The sequence below is a fragment of the Symphalangus syndactylus genome, chromosome 1 (genome assembly GCF_028878055.3).
Source record: "Symphalangus syndactylus isolate Jambi chromosome 1, NHGRI_mSymSyn1-v2.1_pri, whole genome shotgun sequence".
NCBI classification, from domain to species: Eukaryota; Metazoa; Chordata; class Mammalia; order Primates; family Hylobatidae; genus Symphalangus; species Symphalangus syndactylus.
Window position 1 is genome coordinate 23459835 of NC_072423.2, and position 5578 is coordinate 23465412.

The window sequence follows — 5578 nt, forward strand, 5'->3', positions numbered from 1 at the left end:
AAAGGTTCTGTCTTGCCTCCTAAGCCAGTTGGATGAAAAGTCTTTTCCTTGGCTTTCCTCGAAAGGAGAAACATTAATGTGAAAAGACAGGAGCGAAATGAGTTCCTGGAAATCGACAGTGGTCTATTTCCCTGAACCTTAGAATTTGCTGCGCTTGACTCCTTTGCGTCCTGGGACTACTCCCATGAGATAACAACTTCCCTGTGTTCCATCTGCAAGGACCTTCCTTGGTGTGTTGGTTGGCATTTGATGCTTTGCTGAGAGGTATTGTTTTGAAGAAGGTAACAATCCCAGCAAGGAGGAACTGGTACCATTCCTTCTGAAACTATTCCTATTGATAGAAAAAGAGGGAATCCTCCCTAACACATTTTACGAAGCCAGCATCGTCCTGATACCAAAACCTGGCAGAGACATAACCAAAAAAGAGAATTTCAGACCAATATCCTTGATGAACATTGATGCAAAAATCCTCAATAAAATACTGGCAAACCGAATCCAGCAGCACATCAAAAAGCTTATCCACCATGATCAAGTGGGCTTCATCCCTGGGATGCAAGGCTGGTTCAACATACGCAAATCAATAAATGTAATCCAGCATATAAACAGAACCAAAGACAAAAACCACATGATTATCTCAATAGATGCAGAAAAGGCCTTTGACAAAATTCAACAACCCTTCATGCTAAAAACTCTCAATAAATTAGGTATTGATGGGACGTATCTCAAAATAATAAGAGCTATCTACAACAAACCCACAGCCAATATCATACTGAATGGGCAAAAACTGGAAGCATTCCCTCTGAAAACTGGCACAAGACAGGGATGCCCTCTTTCACCGCTCCTATTCAACATAGTGCTGGAAGTTCTGGCCAGAGCAATCAGGCAGGAGAAGGAAATAAAGGGTATTCAATTAGGAAAAGAGGAAGTCAAATTGTCCCTGTTTGCAGATGACATGATTGTATATCTAGAAAACCCCATTGTCTCAGCCCAAAATCTCCTTAAGCTGATTAGCAACTTCAGCAAAGTCTCAGGATACAAAATTAATGTACAAAAATCACAAGCATTCTTGTACACCAATAACAGACAAACAGAGAGCCAAATCATGAGTGAACTCCCATTCACAATTGCTTCAAAGAGAATAAAATACCTAGGAATCCAACTTACAAGGGATGTGAAGGACCTCTTCAAGGAGAACTACAAACCACTGCTCAATGAAATAAAAGAGGATACAAACAAATGGAAGAACATTCCATGCTCATGGGTTGGAAGAATCAATATCGTGAAAATGGCCATACTGCCCAAGGTAATTTATAGATTCAATGCCATCCCCATCAAGCTACCAATGACTTTCTTCACAGAATTGGAAAAAACTACTTTAAAGTTCATATGGAACCAAAAAAGAGCCCGCATCGCCAAGTCAATCCTAAGCCAAAAGAACAAAGCTGGAGGCATCACGCTACCTGACTTTAAACTATACTACAAGGCTACAGTAACCAAAACAGCATGGTACTGGTACCACAACAGAGACATAGATCAATGGAACAGAACAGAGCCCTCAGAAATGATGCCACATATATCTACAACTATCTGATCTTTGACAAACCTGACAAAAACAAGAAATGGGGAAAGGATTCCCTATTTAATAAATGGTGCTGGGAAAACTGGCTAGCCATATGTAGAAAGCTGCAACTGGATCCCTTCCTTACACCTTATACAAAAATTAATTCAAGATGGATTAAAGACTTATATGTTAGACCTAAAACCATTAAAATCCTACAAGAAAACCTAGGCAATACCATTCAGGACATAGGCGTGGGCAAGGACTTCATGTCTAAAACACCAAAAGCAATGGCAACAAAAGCCAAAATCGACAAATGGGATCTCATTAAACTAAAGAGCTTCTGCACAGCAAAAGAATCCCAGCACTCTTGTTGACTGGCTGGCTTAGCCACATTTGGGGTGGTCGTTCTTCTGAATGACTGTGGAGTAAGGGACACGGCGTCTCAGAGTCTCAGTTTCCTCATGTCTAAAATCAGGGCTATGATAAAAGCGTCCATAGCGTGGGTTAGGGTTAGGTCGTAAAGATGGAGTGACGTCATGGTGGGGCTGCTGGGAACAGTGCCTGGCATAGAGCGAGCGCCCAATAAATAGCAGCTATTGTTACTCTTGCAGGGTTCTCTAAGCAGCATAATAGTCTTTAAATCATAAAATCTCAGCCTGCGTTTTTTTTCCTCATAGACATTATCCAGAGCAGCAGACCTTGTTTAATGTTTCCCTGGCTTCCTTCCCTCTGTTTTCAGTCTCTGGGGAGGAGTGGAAAGGAAGGACAATCTCATGCTGCAAACGCCACCTCTGCAAACTCCTTGGATTAATTCACAGCACTCAACTGAAATGACTTTTTATTTTTAGCACACATGAGTATTTAATATATGATAAAGGTTACACCGCGCATCAGTTGGGAAAGGAAGGACCACTCAATAAATGGAGCTGGAACAACTGGCTAATTATTTAGGAAAATGTGAGTCTATTTTTACCTTTAACCACACACCAAAAGCTTTATAGATGGATCAGAAATGAATGCCATCTCAAATCCAAAATCAAATATGTGTACTTCAGAAGGAGGAACGTCCTTCTAAGCATACAAGTGATAGAAAGACATAGAGATTTGACCACGTAAAATACAAGCCTATGAAAATCACAAAAATAATGAAATCAAAGAGTAAATGTCATACCAGATGAAAATATTCATAACATAGGCAAGAGCCCATTATTTCATTGAGTTATTTGTCTTTTGATTAACTTGTAAGAGCTCTTTGTATATTCAGGAAATTAACACTTTGGGTCTCACATGTGTCATCTGCCATCTATCCACTTGTTTGTGGTATTCTCTGTCTCTCGGAAACTTGTAAGCCCTAAGCAGTTTAAATTTGTAAATCTAATAGAAATGAATTATAAGCTGACTTCATTGTATATATATCTATGTAGTCACCTTTGATGTCACCTGAGATCTGAGCTCTGCCAAGAATAACATAAACTGCACTATAGAACTGTTTGTTGTTGTTACAGTCTTAGTTGAGTGGATTACACAGAATTTTGGATCTATGTTCTCCTGCTGCCTTTAAAAAAAAAAAGAGAGATCTGATAACTATTTTTGTTGGAATTTGGACAGAAAGCTGCCACTCTTAAAGCCTTATAGCTCTGTCTATTTTCAACCCGTGCCTTCATTTCTTTGCCTGAAAAATGAACCAAATCATCAACTTTTCACTGAATGTTTTCAGAGGCAGAGCCCGAAAGGTTATTGCCTCTGTGAGTGACCGCCTCCCTGTGGACTGGAAGGCATTGAAGGTTTTGTGATGTCATTCTCCCTATCTTTCGATGTCTTCTCCATCCGTGTAGGCTAGATATCAATATCCCCCGTCCCTTGATTGGTTTCAATTCTGTTCTTTCACAGCTGAGCATGGGGAATTTCCAAACGAGAACTAGAGCAGGTAGGCATGGCAGCCAACGTTCCTGATGTCATTAGTTGTCTCTAAATCCCCGTGAAGTTTTTATTAGCTTCTGGTAACCAAGAAAAAAAAACAAAACAAAACAGCAAATCATTTGTTAAAGTCATGAAGCTGAACTAAACGGATAAGGTCCTCTAATTGACCTCGAGGAAGCTCAGGGACACTGTCGATCAGTGGTTAAATGACTTGTATGTCTAGATTTAGAGAAGATGTCTGGCTCCCGAGCAAATTTGTCTGCCCATGAGTTTTTTGATTAGGCTGAAGGCTTCTGCCAACATATCCAGATATTCAATTCAGTACGTCCTTCATTTGAGCTAATATCGTGACCGAAAGCACAGCAATCTGAGAGACACAGTATTTAAATTTAAAATTGTGCTCACAGCTTGTTTCTAAGAGATCAATTTATTAGTGCAGGTGGGAGATAGAAATCCTCAAGGTTGTAGCTATGATGCTATTGGAAGCGTATTAATTGGAACCATGGGCTGAAGGCAGGAGCTCTCTGACTTCACACTGCCTGCCAAGGATGCCTTATTTTAAGTACGTCAGTCAGTATTCCTTGCAGGAAAATACTGTTACATATTTATTTTTGATAGCCTAGTTCAGGCTCCACAAGACATCATTGAAATGCCCAAAGTAAATTCTTAGTGTAACTCACTGGTGTTAAAGATAAACCACGAGCTTCTCGCCGCATCCCCCTGACATCCAAATAAGGGTTCAGGTGCCTGTCAAAGGGGACAACTGGTCACAGAAGCTGAGTGGAACCTGGGCTTATTTACCAACTTTCCAACTCTTCACTCATTACAAGTAGAGATACATGGGCAACACACTCCCTTTTAAATTGAGGTATTTTTCTCTCTTTCTAAAAAGAATTCCTAGAGCCGGGCATGGTGTGGCTCATGCCTGTAATCCTAACACTTTGGGATGCCAAGGCAGGTGGATCGCCTGAGGTCAGGAGTTCGAGACCAGACTGGTCAACATGGTGAAACTCCGTTTCTACTAAAAATACAAAAATTAGCTGGGCGTGGTGGCACATGCCTGCAATCCCAACTACTTGGGAGGCTGAGGCAGGAGAATTGCTTGAACCCGGGAGGCGGAGGCTGCAGTGAGCCGATACTGGCACCACTGTACTCCAGCCTGGTCAACAGAGCAAGAAAGCGAGACTCCATCACAAAAACAAAAACAGAAACAAAAAACAAAACAAAACAAAAAACTTCTATTATTTTCTATCAAGAAAAATAATCTTGTATAAGAAGTATAAAAATCTGGATTAGAAATGCTATAAAACAAACAACAACAACAAAAACAAGCAAAAGACAACCAAAAGAACTAAAAATTTTTTATTTTCTAGATCTTTCTTTTCCCAAGCAGGTAACCTATCTTCTTCTGGGTAGGCATTTTCCTGCTATCAAACATGTCAAGAGCTCTCTCAATCAGCAAGTGTCAGAATGAAAATAAATAGGTACAACCTCTTTCATTAGAGACTTTTTTGGGAGTCTTTTCATGGGCAACTTTTGATTTGGTTTGTCGCTTTACCAAGAGCTAAGATCTAGATAAGCAAGTATTCTTAGTGTTTCTCTGTCTGGGCGTTTTTTCTAGTTCAGGAATGGCACTCTTCGGGGATCCGGCTTTGTGTACTAGCTCTGGTCTGACGTTCTATCTTGCGTGGTGCTGGGCTTAACCTTTGCCACCAGGGGCATAGCCTCTTAAAACCCAAGGTCAAGCCCACCATGGATGACAAATGCCTGTGGAACAAACAACAACTTTGGTCTTCTCTTATGTCATTTGGGGGGTTTAATGGCTTCCTTTTCTTTCGCCATACAAGCTATTATATAAGAGGGATTTCATTATATAAAAGAGGTTTCTCCAGATACCTTGGCTGCTGTATGCCCACATGATTTCCTACTAATGGCTTCTGTCTCTTTTTGTTGTTCCTATTGTAGTCTCTCTCTCTCTCTCTTTCCCTCAGCCTTTCCAATCCAATGCTCCTATAACCAATTCCTGTATTAAATTCTCTCTGTTTGAAATACTTGATTTCTCTTTTCCTGACTGGACCTGATCCCTCTGTGTCTCTG